At 41.5% G+C, this 19,052-nt stretch overlaps 1 protein-coding gene and 1 long non-coding RNA gene across 2 annotated transcripts in view; one reads left to right on the top strand and one right to left on the bottom strand.

Moving 5' to 3' along the window:
* ncoa3 (nuclear receptor coactivator 3) overlaps positions 1 to 13,912 on the bottom strand; it is a 39,678-nt gene extending 25,766 nt beyond the window's left edge. Inside the window, 1 exon segment of the mRNA XM_030133855.1 lies at positions 13,742 to 13,912. The gene's annotated coding sequence lies outside the window, so the exon portion shown is untranslated.
* On the top strand, positions 5,643 to 16,744 carry LOC115419213 (uncharacterized). The gene is made up of 3 exons (XR_003935416.1): positions 5,643 to 5,656; positions 11,556 to 11,558; positions 16,627 to 16,744. It is a non-coding gene; the product is annotated as an uncharacterized LOC115419213 (long non-coding RNA).
* The last annotated feature ends 2,308 nt before the right edge of the window (positions 16,745 to 19,052 follow it).

A 19,052-nucleotide genomic window follows, 5' to 3' on the forward strand; every position in this document is an offset into this window, starting at 1 on the left:
TTGGATCCAACTGAGTCAAACATCTGCTTTAAGCCAGAACCAGCACACAACTAGACAGGATTGGACCACAATGAACCCATGTGGACAGACAGGACTGGACTAGACTCACACATCAGAACCAAACACTGTTCTATGGAAACACCTACAAGGAAAAACTGGACTGGGTCCAAAGTGGACAAATATGGGCTTTATTTAGTAAAACTGTCATTAAACCCAGGTTAGTCTTCAATGTCCAAAAAGAAGACATTAAAGACACTTGGGTATACACAAGAGTTGACAAGACAAAGCTGTCTTGTCCAGGTAAATGGTTCGCTTTGTTTCAGTGAACTGAAACATCTCTACATCTGTGACTGTTGCTGAACTGGAGAGAAAACATGAGAGCAACAGTGAACTTGGTGTAATTTAGAACTTTTTCATTTTATTTTATCGAGCAGCACATCTATCATGTTGACATTTTGCGGATTCCCCACTCTGTTTTAGAGAAGATAACTTCCAGAAATCATGGAGCTGAATGCAGCCTTGTTGTGTTGGTGAATACTGCTTATTAGATGTTTTCAAGCCAACATTACACATGATTTTAATGAAACATGAGCTAGTGGGACTCAAGTGGAGTCAGAGGGTTTGATGGTGAGATGGGGAGTGTCGCCACACAATGAATTTCAAGGACGAGGAGGACATATGTCAAGCATGTGTGTGTAAACGAGCAGATTTTGAGAAAGTGAAGCTGTAAATTGTTCAGAGAACACTTTCATTTAGGTACAGATGCAGCTGTGAAATTCCAGCAAAGCTCCAAAACCAGAGTGAGAGCACATGATAAGAGCCTCGGTTTGTCTGTAATGTGTCTGGAAGTAGAGCTCAACAGTCTTTTTGCACCCATTCCAAACTAGTCAAGAAGCGTATCTGGGCTGTGAGTGAATACTAACAACATAAAACTAATACAAAAGACAATTTGTTTTATTTGTGTAACTTCAAATGAAAACATCTCCAACAGCCTGACGAAAAAACACACCAAGGCAGAGTTAATATTAGAGTCAAACTAGATGCAGTTCACAGTGGAATAAAGCACACCTTTGAAAAGCATCGGAATGACGCAAATGAGAAGGAAGCACACACAGAGGTGGAGCCTCACAGCAGCAGCAGCAAAAAATTAAACTTCAATCCTACAAAAAGGATTTAAGACTCAATTATCACTGCACAAAATAATTTCTAAGAAAGTGCCTAAAAAAGTCTTATTTCTAGAACATTTGTCTCATTTTTCATCTAAACAAAAAAAACTTGCCAAGAAATGTTTACATATGAAAAATATTCTTATTTTAAAAATATAATAATAATATCTAACTTTTGCTTTATCAGATTTTCCAGCTAATATCAAGTCAGATTTTACTAGTAACAAGGTTTGGCAATATTTACCAAATGATCCCATTTATCTCATGGATGAAATTTATCGCATGGATGAAAGCCCATCACCTTCAGCTGAACCTGTCCAAAACTGAACTGCTGGTCTTCCCAGCTAAGCCAACCATACAGCTGGACATCTCCATCACTATTGACTCCATACCTCTGGCTCCTACCAGTGTAGTACGTAACTTGGGAGTCATGATTGATAATCAGTTGACCTTCACGGATCACGTTGCCTCTGTCACCCGATCATGCCGTTTCACTCTGTTCAACCTAAGAAAGATCAGGCCATACCTAACCGAACAGGCCACCCAGCTCCTGGTGCAGACTATGGTTATCTCCCGTCTTGACTACTGCAATGCTCTTCTAACGGGCCTCCCAGCTTGTGTTGTCAAACCACTACAGATGGTCCAGAATGCAGCAGCGCGTCTGGTCTTCAATCAGCCTAAAAGGGCACATGTCACCCCCTTACTCATTGAGTTACACTGGCTACCCATAGCTGCCCGCATCAAATTCAAATCTTTAATCCTAGCCTACAAAATTCTCCGTGGGTCTGCTCCTGTCTACTTAGGTGCACTAATAAAAGCTTATGTCGCCCCACGACCACTCCGCTCGTCTGGGGAACGTAGTCTGGTGGTCCCCAGACCTTGTACAAGACAATCCAGGCTCTTTTCATGGGTCGTTCCACGTTGGTGGAACGCTCTACCAAGTGCTACAAGAACAGAGTCATCCCTGCCTATCTTCAAGAAGCTCCTGAAGACCCAGCTCTTCCGAGAGCACCTCCTATCCTAGCACTTTCAAACATTCCATTTTAAATATTCTAATAAGGTTTTTCCCAGGACAACCACAGATTCTTTCACGATTATCTCTGGACCTGCTGCGGTGGTCCGGCCTCTTCCCTGCCCTCATCATCACCACTCACTTATCCTCAACCGCCTCCATGTGTCTCCCCCTACTCCCCCCTTCTCCCCCTCTCCCCCAGTCCCTATCTCTATCGCTCTCTCTTTTTCCCCTTCTCTACCCTCTCTCTTTAACCCCAACTGGTCAAGGCAGACGGCCATCCTCCAGGAGTCTGGGTCTGCTCGAGGTTTCTGCCTGTTAAAGGGAAGTTTTTCCTCGCCACTGTCACCAGTCACAAGTGTTTGCTCCTGGAGGATTCTGTTGGGTTTCTGTAGAATTGACTTAGAGTCTGGTTTTGACCAACTCGATATATAAAATGTCAAGAGATAACTTTGTGATCTGGCGCTATATAAATAAAATTTGATTGATTGAGTGATTTAATTGGTTTCCCCTGTAAGTCGCTTTGGAAAAAAGCGTCTGCCAAATGCGTAAACATAAACATAAACATAAACATCTCCACCAGGAGGTATTGTGATCGCTTTGCTTTGTCTGTTTGCATGTTTGTTTGTTTGTTAGCAAGATAACTCAAAAAGTTATGGACGGATTTTCATTACATTTTCAGGAAATGTTGATACTGGCACAAGGAAGAAATGATTAAATTTTGGTGGTGATCGGGGGGGGGGGGGGGGCAGATCTGTCTTGGCGGAGGTCTGCGCTCTCTGAGTGCTTTTCTTGTTTTCAGACTGAAACCATTTAAATAACATCTACATTTAAGAATCTGAACTAATGACACTAACATTTACCCATTTATTGTTATTTACAGGTTTAAACTGTATAACCATATAGAACCCTACAGCGCCTGTATATAACCCAACAGCGCCTGTATACAACCATATAGAACCTGTATACAACCCTACAGCGCCTGTATAGAACCCTACAGCGCCTGTATACAGCTGTATAGAACCCTACAACCCCTTACACAACCCTACAGCACCTGTATAGAATCTGTATACAACCCTACAGTCCCTGTATAGAACCCTACAGCTCCCGTATAGAACAATATAGAACCTGTATAGAACCCTACAGTGCATGTATAGAACCCTACAGCGTCTGTATAGAACCGTATAGAACCCTACAGCTCCTTTATAGAACCCTACCTGTATACTACCCTACAGTGCCTGTTGACACTGTCGTGAACATACATGCAGAAAACTTATAATATGTACAAGTAATATGCCAATTAAAAGTGTCATGTATATTTATGTGAGTCATGATATCAGGTTGGTTTATCAGCCAGCAGCAGCTACAGTTGCTACATCATTGAGATATTTTTGAACATTAAATATTACTAAATATGTCTCATCATTAAAAAATAAATTAGAAGTGATGGATAATAAATGTGTTATGATGGAATTTTACAACCCTGTCCACCAAAATGACAGACAATAAAAATGCCTAGCACATCCTCTGGTACTAAGCACTGTTTACTAAAATTCTAGAATTTTGTCTGGTTTTAATGCACATCATGGTTTTTAGCTGATAGACTTTTTTGCTTGTTTTAAGAATTCTAATTCAATATTTTTTTTCAGACCCCGTTGGCTGATTTTTTTGCTCAATATAAGCCAATTTGACCGGATTTAGGAATATTAGGCTTATTTCTAGCAGGACATTTTTAGCAGTGATGGAACTGCCAGATGTTCTCTAAATTTGAGAACTTCCCAAATGTATAAACAATGCAGAGTTATTAAAAAAATAATGTGACGGTAATATCATTTAAGATAAATTTCCTCATGAAACAGATTTACAAGAGCACATAAATAACATTTGGACTGGTGGCTTTTTCCTTACACTTGCAGAGTACGAGCTGTTCATGGATGAAGGTGGTGAGGGAGAAAAGGTAGTTCAAAGCGGAGGAAAACTGCCTTCATAGGATTTCTTTTTCCTCTAGAAAAAACATCCCCCACCCTCGCCACACAACACACACAGAGCTCACGGAGGCTGTGTGCGCATCTCCCCATTTTTCTCACACAAAATGCAACGTGTAGAAAAATCTGGGAAAATAAATGAAGGTGGAAACAAAGAGATGGCAGATTCCACTGTGTGTGTGTGTGTGTGTGTGTGTGTGTGTGTGTGTGTGTGCGACACATGCATCTCCTACAACTATCCATCATTAATACAGACAAAGAGCAGTAAGGGACAGGAGCGGACCCACGCAGCCTCACAGTTACCCTCCTAACTTACTGCATGGCTCCACTGTAATGTAACATCAGTGCAATGATCCCCTTCTTCTTCTTCTCTACATGCTTGACATGTTGGTGTATAAAGCCAAGAGATAACAGTGACGACATGATATCGTCCAGAGGAGACCACAATGACCAAACAAAATGCAAGCAGCTGTGATCACACAGGGCTAATATTATGTAAATTAGTTCATTAATCAATGGCCAAACAGCCTTTTATCTGGTGAACCAGGGCGCCAGAGCCTGATCCGTCTCCATGCTGCCCAGTCTGATAACACACACACACACACACACACCTTCAACTGCAACTGATGCTGAAGCAAATCTTATGAGAGCCTCAGATAATTCAGTGTGAAGATATGCCATCCACTGTCATTTCTTTGGCATTTTTTAATATCACCAGTGATACAAAAAGACTGGTTGGTTTGAACTTCCAGCAGCAGTTTGTGTGTCTGTGTCCATGTTTCAACGGTGCCACTCAGTGAAAAAGCAGATCTTCATTTTCAGACCGCAGCAGGCTCTGATGATTTTCTCTTCCCTTCCCTCCCTCCCTCTCTCACTCTCTCTCTCTCTCTCTCTCTCTCTCGCTTGCTCGCTCGTGTCTTTCTCTCCTCCCCCTCTGTGCTCCCTCCCCCCTCCTCCTCTTTCTCTCCCCACCGTCCCTGTTGGATTGGTGGAGTAAACACAGGAAGAGAGCGGGCTCTGTTCCACCACGCCAGAGCTGGGGCTGGGCGTTCCTGCAGAGCTCCTGCGCCGGGGTCAAAAGTTTACTGTGGTTTTCATTTCACCTTTCCTCAGCCAATCACAGCGCCACACTGCAGCGCCTGAACTCTGACCCCTGCAAAGAATTCCACTCAAAAGATGGTCTGACGCCAGTTTCACAACTATACCCCTCCCATCTCCCATTTTTCCCCTTACTACTCCTTTTCCTTTCTTTCAACTGGCCAGTTTCATGTGTTGACAGAGCCTAGGTGAAAAGGATTCCAGAAAGGAGGTATGAGCAGTAACAGAGACCAAGAACAGAGCTGTGGGACTACAGTTGAGCTGTATTAGAAATCTATCAATACCTGCCCTTTTATTGCCGACTGTGATGTACCACCAACACTGACAGACTAAAACAAAACAAGCAGAAAACACTTTTTTGGTTTTGTTGAAAGGACACAGCAAAAACCAACAGAGTACAACCATCAGATTATAGAGAGATAGGGTTCAACTTTACACACTTCTTTTAATTATTCTTTTATATTCTTTCACCTACAAATCTCAACATTGACCAGGATCCAACCTGCTTCCCCTTGACCAACAATTTCAGACTATTAAAAGAGTGTTTAAATGACTTATGAGTTCAGTCTCGGTACAAGGGTCACAAGGAGTACGTGTTGAGAGACAAGAAAAGAAAACAAATGCGGGGAAAAGAAAGGAGATGCTTGGCTGGGCTTGTATCGTAACACTCAAAATCTGTTTAGGAATCAAATCAGAGCTGCTCGGTCTGACTGAAAGCAGGCAGACACATACAAACGCACACACAAACACACACTGAGCCATAATCCAACTGTGGGTTTGTTTTTGTCTTGGTGACACTGCACTCTGTTCCCATCTGCTGAGTGATTAAGCCTGCACTGCTAATCAAGTCGCTCACACTGTAAAGGAGGAGGCATAGGACAACACTCACCCATTTAACTGGCACGCTGCTAGAAAAATGCCTTGAGAGCTGTTTTTATCATAAAAACCATGTCCAAGGTCATTGTTCCAGTATTCAGAATGTGGTTCAGCTCCAAATTAGATCAAATTGGAGGATGTCAAAACACAAATCTATGAATTCATGTAGTCTTATCCTCTGACATCTTTTTGTTTGCCGCTCAACCTATGTGAAAAGTATTCTAGTACCAAAGTATTCTAGTACTAAAATAGTCTGTATTCGCACAATTTTGTTATGTTTAAGTTGGAGTTTGTCTAATTGGTGCTGGGAACACACACAGATGCAAAATACAAGTAAATGGCTACAGTCTGGAGGCCCGTAAAAGTTATTTTTTCCACCCGAAGCAATGTTAAACGACCAATTATGAAGACAAACTCTTTCTTATAATTGTTATATAAATGACTTTGACAGCAGCTTACTTGTTTCTAAAAAACTAAGAACTTGTGCCACTGCAGATATATCCACAGCCAGTAAGGAAAAAAACATAAGAGCAACACGTTAGCACATGTTCTATGTAGTCCTGCTGCTTTGGAGTGACTGAACACATTTTTCCTAAACAAGCTGCAGTAAAATAGCACCACAAAATGAAAATACAAGTACATAGTGCAAATATTACCATTACTGAGGTATTGTAATGTAAGTAAGGTGCAAATTCCCCCTGATGAAAGCACCTCCTTCTTGTGACTGTTAGCACTTAATAAAAAAATTAAATTAATTAAAAAAACAAAAAACAAAACAGTTTTACAGTTGCAGAAACTAAGAACTGGAAAAACTCCAAAACATCTTTTTCTATAGTATGGTATGTCTGTTTGATTCAGGCTGGAGTCACACCTACTTCATTTGGTCCATTTAAAACAGACCAACCGCGTTTCCACTACGTGGTACCAGCTCGACTCAACTCGGCCTTTTTACGTTTCCATTGCAAAAAAGGACCTGGAATCTGGTCCCCGGTATTTGTTTTTTGGCATCACCTCCGCCGAGATTTCTAGACTGGGGAACAGATACTAAAATGTGACGTATAAACACTGTAGACCACTGACTGGTCAGAGAGTTGTCTCTGTGACCCGCCGTTTTACAAAAAAACAGATGTGGAAGTTTACAGTAAATATAGCGGTAGGTTAATCTACATGATGACAGCCTGTGAAACTACAATACGGTCAGTCGAGGAGATTAAGTGGCCGACGTGAAAATTCAGCTGGAGCTTGACGAGACAACAAGCAACAAGTGAGTTTATCAGCAAGTCTCTGAGCAGATGACATGGAAGTAACACGCCACATCGCTATGACATCCAGGTACTGTAAAGTTGGTGGTATCCTGTAATAGAAACAGTCAACAGGAATAGGACCTGGTCCCCAAGTCGAGTTGAGCTGAGTCGAGTCAAGCTAGTTCCACGTAGTGGAAACATGGCAATAGACTAGTTTCTCCAGAAAGTCCAGACTTTTTTTTTTTGGTGTGAATACAAACATGCAAACTCTGATTTGAATCAAACAAGTGGACTCTGGGCCGGTTCAGTTCTGCTGTGAATAGAGCCGTCTTCCAGCCCAAACAAACCAAGAAACCATGAGCCTTTTTGTTCTTGATGAGCCACCATAGCCTCTGGAAGGAGCCAAGCCTCGTGGGTAGTCAGAGCTAACAGCAGCAGCCAAGAGCCGTGGACACACGTGGACCAATGAGGACACTGAATGTCTCACTGACATGTGGTCAGATGTCCATTTCACCAAACTGGCTCCAATCAGCTGCTTTGGACAGTTCACATTATTTTCATAAATTTGTGTCTAAAAATAGAATACATATTGTGAAAACAATAACTGCACATAGGACCTCCATGTTTGTTTTCATCAACACCGGCCGACTCTGATTCACCCCACCCCTGACTTTTCTGTCCAATGCCAGCGCAGTTCGCCACGTGTACAAATTTTGGTCCACTAGCAAAAAGTGCAATGAAAATGGGATCGAACCAAATGAAAAAATAAAGTCCGCATTCAATCGTAATCAAATAAGCAGACCAAAGGACTGTCCAGGTGTGAATACAACCTAAGATTTTGTTGATGTCAAGTATAAAACTCTTGAAAGTAGGCTACATAATGTTCCAACTGTATGGTGACATCACCTGGGATCTCAAAGTACAGTTATAATTTATTAAACCACGTTGGTTTTGGGGTGGCCTGTGGGTGATTCTGGACCTGGGGATCTTTGTTGTAAGCCACAGCCTCTGATTGTGCCAGTACAGTTCTTGGTCCTAAAATGTGTAAAAACTTTACTTCAAACCAAACTCATAAATTGCTAATAAAACTTTTTAGCTTTTACTTTATTGAACTACAGCTGTCCCATAGAACCAGGTGGTATTGGACCCACACAGTGGAGAAGGACCTGCTGCAGTCATACAGTCATTGGCTCCACTATGGCTGAATTAAAAAGGTGAATATAAATGAGCTCCATGAGAAACCGACTAAATGGAAGAAACAGTGATTTAGTGATCGCGGGCTATATTTTGTATAGAAACTGAGGCGTTGGTGTAAAGCTTAGAGTGATGTGCCAATGTCAGGAGACAAGTGGCTTGGCTATTCTCAGGCCAACGGTAAGCTCCAGAGTAGCAACCTTTTGATTGGAGTGTTGCCTTAACAACAAGCCACATAAACAGCAGTGACGTCACCAGGCAGAGTGAGGAGCAGTGATGTTGAAAGGAACATTTTCCACTTTAACTAGAGAGATGGTGGAAAAGATTCAGCCCAATTAAGAAATACGAGTGCTTAAAAAAAAAAAAAAAAGTATAATAAATTATCCGACACATGCCTTGCCAGTGTTGACATGCTGTAGTAAGTCTGGAGCCTTTAACGATGCTGTGGAATTTTTCAATTCATAGCTTGACTTTTCTTTGAACTGAAAGCTGCAATAAAGTAAAGACTTAACACTCGCAGAAAGTCAAATGGCTGTTGAACACTGGGCTACGAGCAACATGTGGCAATTTCTTTTAACGAAGGGGGCTTTTAAATTACAGGTGAACTTCGAGACCCGAGAAAACGCAGTGTCCTTACGGTCCCTGCTGGCACCATCATGCATCCAAGTACGTATCCTCTTACAACTTTTGGAGCGCTGCACCATGCCAGCCACAGCTGCCTCTCAATCCAGACAGACCCAGAGACCACACCCCACTGCCACATACGTTCAGAATCCAGACGTTTCATCTTGACAGTTGAACAGACAAAAATCTGATCACAGCGTAAACAACAGATAACCATGGAACACTGTTGACTTAAAGAATACAGAGGCCAGTGAATGTGAGCTTAGAGAACCTCCAAAACAGATGGACACCAAATTCTGCTGCTGTTTTGGTTGAAAATTTTGGTACAGTTTTTGCTTGTGTGAGCTTGTGTTTCAACTCTTGTACATATCTGCCCTAAGGAAAAGGGCTGAGCACATGCAGGTTAGAAAATATATACCTCGGAGACGATGGAGAGTGTCCATGAAGAAGTTCATCTCAAAATGACAGTGTCTTGTTTTTTCTTCCCCTCTTCACGCTGCCGAACAGACAGAGAAAGCATCTGGTAGCAGTTATCTCGCAAACCAAACTTTTTTTCACCCTTGCTGTCTCTCCCCCAAAGCATTTTTATAAAAGGGGGCCCTAAACAAAACACAAACAAGGTCTTGCTAACATTTTACAATGGTAACAAAACTAGGCCAAGGAGCTACCCTCCCACTGGCTTGTTCAGGTGAAACCATTTTATGAGCATTCTTCAGCTGGGGGAGAGAAAGTTAAAGGGGGAGTTGAAGTTAAAGAGGAAGGGCAACCAGGGGAGGGAGGGAGGGGGGGCAAAGCTCTTGGAACCCCCTCTCCTAATAAACTCTTGCCTTCGTCCAATCAGTGAGGACTACAGAGAGTGAACTGTTCCAAATCCTTGCTGGTTATAAACTGGAATTGGGTGCAATGATTGCTTCAGGCTGCCCGTTTGGCTTTCAGAAGTGTGTGTAGCTCACATATGGCTCAGCTACCCTAACACTTGGGTATTACCTCAGAGTTGAAGAAGAGGGGACCGACTGAATGGATGAGATGTGACTTCAAATAAAGTCAAAGTGCAAACTTCACCATTTGACTTGAGACTCAGTGAACTGGCTGTCTGGCTTCTGGTGAATAGTGAATAACAATCTGGTTTCAGCAGCGCTCATCTCAGACTCTCACTTGTTTGGGCAAAGTAAGAGCAAATATTTTAGCAGCGGAAACACGACTGTCTTGTTGAACAGAGATTTCTAGTTTTCTATATTTAGATCTACCAACGTCACCATGACTATCTGTTGAATACTAGCAAAAACAACAGAGTGAGCTATGTGCAAAACATGTCACTATCAACTCCGAAGTGACCTTGAGGTGTAGGGGCTAACAGATGTTTTACACAGCTGGAAATGACCCCAGGAAAGTTTTGTTTTCTTAGACTTTGCTTGTAAAAGAGCCTCTATTTAAAACACAAGTCTAACCAGAACTGAGAAAAGCTGTAAAGAATACTACGCACCTGTTAAATATTAAGACTTAATCTGGAAATTAGACACTTCAATTAACATAACTGTGTATGTGATATGATTCCTTACATTTTTAAATCTATTCTATCTGTAAATGACTGACATTTACTGCAGTGTATCAACCAGAGGCAGCAACTGTGTTGTTTTATGTGAATAACCCTGTACTCCCTGTACTGCAGCCCAACAAAAAGGTACTAGGACCAAGGAGTCATATTTCAATTAAGGAAACAATCAGGCTTTCCTTTCAGCTCCTCGAAGCATCAAGAGTCATCTCAAAGCTGTTGCTCGTCTACACAGCAATTACTCTTAAACGAACACATACCATATGACCGACTGCCAGTTACTTCAAATGAAACTTATTATGTGTCTCTCAAAGGGTACACCGACTGACAAACACTAAAAGAATGCCGTCTATTCAGACATCAGTGGTGCAAAAATGCAGCTTGACAAAGACAGATTAGAGACCAGGCAGCTATCAAACGTTCTTCTACCAAACAAAAGTAACAAGCTCTCAACTTATGTTTCTTAGTGTTTTCCAAGATGCATAGTTTTGACATCATACTCCTTACTGGCAACAGAAAGTGCAGTTTAGACCCAACGTGCTTCTGTCTACTCTTGAGTTGCACATATGTATTGTGTTTACAATGACTGGGGCAGAATAGAAATCACTGTGCAGTGTTAGAGTCAACAAGCTCCAGGTTTCCTCTGTAGTTTTAGATGCTGCTGAATACATCTGAATATACTGTGTCTTTACATCAACATGTTATCTTCCACACTTGTTAAATAGATGTATCATTTGTAAACGACTGCTTGGAGATAATACCCATAAAATATGTTTATTACATCATTACGGTGCTGTTGACAAGATTGTAAATATAAACATCCACTAAATTAGTAAAGTCAGTGGGTTTTTGCATACTGGATTATCAATCAGGCAGAGCCAACACACAGACTTGTCCTGGTCCCATGAGAAAAAGTGATAAGTTAATTAATTATTGAGAGCACAGGGGCTGGCAGACAAAGAGCAAAAGCCATGCATCCAAGTCACTTCTTCAGCCCATCTGCAGTCAAAGAATCCCTCTAAAGATTGATTCATTGTTAACGCAGCCTGACACCCTGTGTGAGAAAGAAAGAAAGTGGTAGATAAAGGGACAGAGAATGGGGGACAGGGGGCTCCATTTGCCAAGAATATGAGCAGAAGCAGTTCATTGGACAGGTTCCCACAGTGGTCAGTGCACTTACAAAAATACCACATACGTGGGTTTGAGTAATGGCATTCCATCAGACAAAATAAAGACAAGTTAGCTCATCCGCGGACTGTCAGCAGCCACTTGTTCACTCAAATAAAGCACTGAAGTATGCATGCTAATGAGATATAATGATCCATAATGACTGACCTGCATGGATTTATCCATTCAGGAATATTCACCTGTAACTGGTAACATATGAGGCAGCAGACAGACAACAACTATCACCAATTATGACAGAAAACCAACACAAATTTAGACTCTTTTACATGGAAATGAGTGTGGAGCTGTAAATGCCTCTAAGTGTTGGGGGATGGCTCCAGGCTATGAGAGCGACAGCACACCTAAGGCTCAGTGGTTTCAGAGGAATGGCTAACACCTCCTCATTGTCTCCCTACACATGAGCACTCTGTCCAGGAATGCACTACTACCACCTCAAAAACAGAACGCTCCGCACACACCTTGAACAGCACACAGAAAACCAGGCCGAACTCTACCTGAACCCGTGGTCTTGTTCATCTTTCAGTGCACTCAAACACATCCATCTGCCTCTGTCAGTCTGTCTGTCTCTCACCTACACACACACATGCGCCTAAATATGATGTATCGGTAGTGAAAACCAACATTTATCATCATGTGATGGGCCATTATACCCACCATTACAATCACAAATATGCAATCTTACAAGAACGGTGCAAATGAATCACAGATGCTGTGGATTCTCCAAAGCAGCTGAGCTGAGCTGGTCAGGTCAGCTTTGGCTGTGAGCACTGAGGACCACATATATATTAGTAAACACTGGAATTAGTATGTAGAACGCAGAACGCTGTGTCTGTTCATATTAAAAACCAAATTAAACATCAAATCACACACAAAAATGAAGTAGGGTGGATTGGCCTAATGTGGGACATTTTTTTGTATTTTGGAGTTCTATAGTGTATGACAATGCTAAGTCAACATGGCAATAATAATAATAATAATAATAATAATAATAATAATAATAATAATAATGTAAAGCTTAAGTGTCCCACATTAGGACAATTTACCCTATGAAAAGACAGTCATATTTAGTACAGTGATGTATTTATGGAATATCTTATAAACATTAAATGTAAGTCCACTGTGTTTAGGTGGTTTTATTAGCATGTTGTTACACAAACTAACTGAAGGATCAGTTCCATGACTAGGACTGAAGGCAGTCCTGTACCCAGTCCTGTATCCTGTCCCGGACCCAGTCCTGGACCCACTCCTGGACCCAATCCTGTATCCAGTCCTGGACCCATGCAGCCCGGGTGGACCCACACACACACCGGGCTGATCCGGACCAGAAGTCCAGGACTACGGACCGGTGCTGAGATCCACAACAAAGCCATTGGCGCCTAAAAGTTGCTGTGGTCCAACATCCGAACCCGAACCCAACCCGGCCTGTTCTGTGTCGGTGAGTGAAGAACAGCTCGGATCTTCCACCAAACACACAAACGTCGTAAACTTTGGAGCTAACGGACAGATAAAAGAACTACTACAGGCATCAGCAGACCCATTCTGTGGACTCTGAAGGCACTGGAGCAGAAGTTCAGATGTTCTTCAGAGTTTCCAAACACAGTACTATGGTACCAAACATTCCGTAACTCGTAGACAGTACTAATGTGTTCGGTTGGATCACGGTAGCTTCAGAAGCACAGGCTGCTCCGGAGCCAACACACACTAACTGTCTCTGGGACAAATGGACCACTTTAAACACACGCTATCTTAAGTGTTCGAAACTCGGCTTTGAGCAGAATTGGACCGAACTGAACAGAACTCACCGGCTTCGACGCTTTCATTGAGTAGAGCAGTTTCTTTGACGCCTCTACAAACTCTCCGCCATCTTCGGCAGGACCGTGTTTGTTTAAATGGGAAACACTCCCAGAGCGGAGGGAGCCAGCTTGTAGCAGCGCGAAAGGACTTGTGGGTAATGGAGTTCTGTTCTTCCGTCAGCGTTGTTAAACTGAACGGCACTCTGTGCAAATGGACTACACGTACACCAATCCCCCTAGGTGATCCGAGCAGCAGTCAGTGATATTAGTAGAGGAGAGATTTAAAAATGTATTTATAGGCTGGCAGAAAAGCAGCTTTGTGGGAATGGCTTATGATTCAGATAGAGACGGCTATTAAATTATAACTTACTATTCAGTCCACAGAAAATGAATTATTTTAGACAGAACTGAAGAGTCTTTTAAATATTTAGACCACATGAGGACATTATTGTTCATATGCATAAAGTCGGTTGGAGGTTTAATTTTCAAAGAGTAAAACATATATGACAAAGAGGTAAAGTTCTCAAACACCTACAGCTGTTTAATGCGTAATAATGTGAACTATGAAGGTGTTAATGGTTTCATACATATTATGAACAGAAACAGTTAAATTCACTTTTATCACCTGGACTAAAGTGAAGTAAAGTCAGGTGACACATAAGAATAGACACAGAGGACAGAAAAGACTGATGTCCAAGGCTATGTGTTTGTGTCAGGCCTACAGTTGTGTTTTTTTTTTTTTTTTTTTTTTACTGCTGAGAGGGATTGAGGGCCCATGATGGAGGGAACTCAGTAGGATGGGGCGGGGGGGGTGAGTGTAAAATGCACAGCAATTAGTTTCTTACTTGTTCATTCCTGTCTGAATATAATTCCTCCTGAAATCAGCATAGAAGGGTGTGTGTGGTGTGTAGATACTGGGAGTATGTGTAGTTTAGTCCATCTGTAAAGGGTTGTTTCTCACATTGCTCCTCAGAACAGTGAAGTTCATTACCACTATCACAGAACATTTAATGTTGCATCTAGTCATGATTCATGAAATCTATTCTGTCTATTCTTGGAAAGGCATGAATCATTCCTTGAAGTGTTACACAAGTACAACATACAGTAAAGTCCAGAAGTAAGTCCTACTTCTATTAAAAGCCTTTTGTGGGTTAGACATGACGTCCATGACTGAGGCAAAACTTTAAAGGTTTTCAGCATCTGATCACACAGTGAACTCAGCAGAAGTAAAAGGCCTCATGTGTGCACTAGTGTTGACTTCTTTCTTTATTTTCTGTTGGTATGTTTGTTTGTCTGCTGGAGTGAGAGCCACAATTACATTCCATGGAGACCCAAAGAGGGGCCCCGTGGCCCTCTGTTTGTGCCCCATCCCCCACAAAACATGGAAAATTGACCTCCCCTCTCAATGACTGAGACACTGTCCCATCCCCCCTCCCACTCGCCTGCTCTATTTTGAAAGGACAGGAGATAACAGTTTGAAAGGACAGGAGATAGCCCTATAATCATTAATGTATTCAGAGTGGTTTACCTGCAAACAGCTAATAGCAGGCCTTTCTTTAAAGCTCAGCCCTTCCCCCACGGCCTCGACACCATGCAGATCCATGGAACAAAAACACCAACACCTCACACATTCAACCCAACCATAAACTATTACACTTCAAAGAGGTTTCATTTCCCAACTTTTTCCATAATATGGCACAAACAACTCCATATTGTATGTTTCATACTAGTATACATTTTGTCATTGATTTGGAGTGCAGTTTGATGTTTTATTTTATATGAATCTTGCAGAGTCAACAACTTCATTCCATTGGTTTGTCTGCTGTTTAGTGACATACAGATTATTCAACATTAATCAGTTCATAGATTTATTTTATTAATCCCCAAGGGGAAAGTTAGCCAAATCAGGCCTCTTATTAGACTTTGAAAAACTACAAAACTTTACAACTTCGCCATATTCTGCAGAAATGAAGCATTATTATGACCTTTGCATGTTTATATTGAAGAAATAATGAGAAAAGACTAAGTGAAGTCAATGTTGTTATTCTCTAAACAACAATAGAAATGATACAAGTCTGGTCTTCAGCCTAAACACAAGAATTATGTTTGTTTGGGATGTTTATGAGAAGTAAACAAGAGTCGAAGCTGTGAAAGTCTGCTTAGGTCTCCATCTAGAGGACATATATGTTCATTACAGGTCAGACCTGTAAAATGTACAAGTGTAGAGGAACAGACAGGGGAAAAAAAACACATGTATATTTGTCATTTATATGTGTTCAGATATTTTAATAGTAAAATAAAAGCAGTTCAATATTTGTTTGAATATCATTTTTACTCAACACAGCAAATGAGGGTTGAAACACTTGTTTATTAAAAGAAAACTGGTGATTTATATGATAAAGAGTATCTACTAAAGTATCTGTTAAAGTATTTACTAAAGCATCTACCAAAGTATTTACTAAAGTATCTGCTAAAGCTCTGGTACATGATGTTGGGAGTGAATGTAAAATATTAGGCACACGTGTCAAACAACAAAGAACAGCTCAAACACAGTTAATAACAATCCTTTTGTTTATGTGAATGAACTATTAAAGTCTTCTGACACCGAGGACAATTCAAAACCAATAAGTAAATATGTATTTGTTATCAATATGTACCTGTTATCAATATGTATCTGTTATTAAAGGTGCTGAACAGACTTTCAATGTGATCTGTAAAAAGTTTCATTTTTATGTATATGTCTGAATGTAGTCCGCAGTTTAAAATGAGATTATCTTCACCAAAATAGGTTATTTCCAAATCCTATTTCCATCTTCCTTGGTTGGGTCGGACCAGACTGGACTGATTTACGGCAGACTTACTATGACAACACCACACCGACTGGCAGAGTTTAGTAGTGAGAAGTAAGATGAACGAGTGAGGAGTAAGATCTGTCCTTTTAACTAAACAAAGGGATTTGTTGGATTTATTTAGCTGTAATGGTGGACACTGGAACTGGAGCTGGACTGGCAGGCAGAAAAAGAAAACTAAGGGTAGAGTGATAGAGCGCAGACTAAACAGAGGTAAACCTGTGCATTGAACCGACGGATAGATCTGAGGGAGTTAAAGGAATGAAAACAGAGCTGCAGTTGTCCCTCTTCCTTCTCCACAGGTATAGAATGCATCTGTTCTTTACACATATGCACTGAAAGATTGGACTGGACTCTAGTGTCTGTTGGTAGCTCAGTCAAACACTTAGTAAACACTTGTGTGCTAGCCACAGGGCTAGCTCTGTGACAGGGCTAATCTGTTTGATTTGAAGCATTGGTTCAGTCCAAACTATGGAAGGCTTTGGAAGGTCACGCTGAAATGGTTCTGCATGGAGTTGAATGTTCATGCCAGGGCCTAGATACTAACTGTCTTTCAGAGACAATTCTACCAGTAGAATAGCATGAATGCAGAAGGCTGAAGCTGCTAGAGCTGAACTGCTAATGCACAATGAGGAAGATGTTGAATGATTGAAGACATTTAGGAAAAGGACTGAATACTTTGTATTAAAGCTACAGCAAATGTCTATTATTGGGACATGTCTGAAACAGCAGTCTGTGAGGAAACACTGAGGAGCTCCAGAGGAAAACACACATAGAAGCAGGAGTCAGACTAACAGTTTGGTTTCACTGTGGTTTTCACTCCACTTACTAAACTACGCTACAAACAGACTTCATGAAGTTTGTTTGTTGTCTCGTTTCCAAATGCACAGTTGGAAAGAGGATCTGCTCTTCAGTTATTAGATTCAAACCTAATACAGCCTTGGATACAGTTATGCCCTTATGACAGTAGGAGCTAGTGCTCATGGGAAACGGAGTCTGTGTCCCTTAAAAACACCAACAATTCAGACCGAAGGTGTCACTGTAATCCACTGTAAACACATTCTACACACAAGACCTTTAAAGTGTATCTGTTATCAGTGTAACACCAGCGGAAACTGGTGTCTGAATGTGTCAGTGTAGGGTTAGACCTGCAGAGGGACCTGGTCCAGCAGGTCCTGGGGTTAGGGTTAGACCTCCAGAGGGACCCGGTCCAGGAGGACCCAGGGTTGGGGTTAGACCCTTACAGGGACCCTGTCCCAGAGGACCTGCAGAGGGACCTGGTCCCGGAGGACCCGGGATCAGGGTTAGTAGGGTAAGACCCACAGAGGGACCTGGTCCCAGAGGACCCAGGGTTAGGGTAAGACCCACAAAGGAACTCTGTCCCAGAGGACCTGGGGTCCAGGGTTAGTGGTGGACCCTGTCCAGGGGGTCCTTTAATATGTGGTTAAGTGTCTACTGCTGCTGTATTTGTTTGAATGAGTCTGTGGTTGATCAGATCTTCATTAACTAATGAATAACCAGTTACTTCAGCAATCATAGTCCTATTCTATCTGTGCTGGATATGTTTAATACAGTAGAATGGAAAGGAACTGAGTACTTTTACTTGTGTCACCTTCAGAGTACTTTTACTGTCAGAGTACACTGAGGTTTTCAGGTACTTGAGTGTCTCTGTTTTCTTTTACTTCTTGTCTCTGTTCCATTGGATCTCAGAGGGAAACATTACTGTTTTGATGATATTTTGCAGATCACATTCACAATATTGATATAAATATAAATGTACACATGAAACGTGATTTTTCTGCCAAACATCCAAAACATTAATAACTAGAAGCCCTCGGAGAGCGCAGACCTCCGCCAAGGCTGATCAGTGGCCCCCCCCGTGTGCACCCCCACCCCCGCTCACCACCAAAATTTAATCATTTCTTCCTTATCCCATTTCCAACAAACCCTGAAAATTTCATTTAAATCTGTCCATAACTTTTTGAGTTATGTTGCACACTAACGGACAGACAAACAAACAAACAAACAAACAGACAAACAAACAAACAAACAAACCCTGGCAAAAACTTAACCTCCTTGGCGGAGGCAATAACAATATCAGACGGTCAGTCAATAAGGTGTGTGTATGAACTTGTTCTGATACTGAACATGTGGCTGCAGTATTGGACTGGTTTTTCACTGATGCTATTTTCACTTAAATAAGGCTTTAAGGAAAACGTCTTCTACCGCCACTGCCATTAAGGGAAGAATTATCTGAGACAATGTCTGTAAAAGTTTGGAAATACCCAAAGATAAATGAATGCTGTTGCTTAGATCCAATAAAACAGTGGGTTATCAGTATTAAGATTCAATTTGACCAAACAGATCAATAAAATGTACAAAAAGACCCCATTTTCATCAAACCTTAGGCATTGATAGTAGAATATTAGATGAATTTACATCTGTCACATTTAAAGAACACACTTAAAGAA

This window comes from Sphaeramia orbicularis, chromosome 5, assembly GCF_902148855.1.
Source record: "Sphaeramia orbicularis chromosome 5, fSphaOr1.1, whole genome shotgun sequence".
NCBI classification, from domain to species: Eukaryota; Metazoa; Chordata; class Actinopteri; order Kurtiformes; family Apogonidae; genus Sphaeramia; species Sphaeramia orbicularis.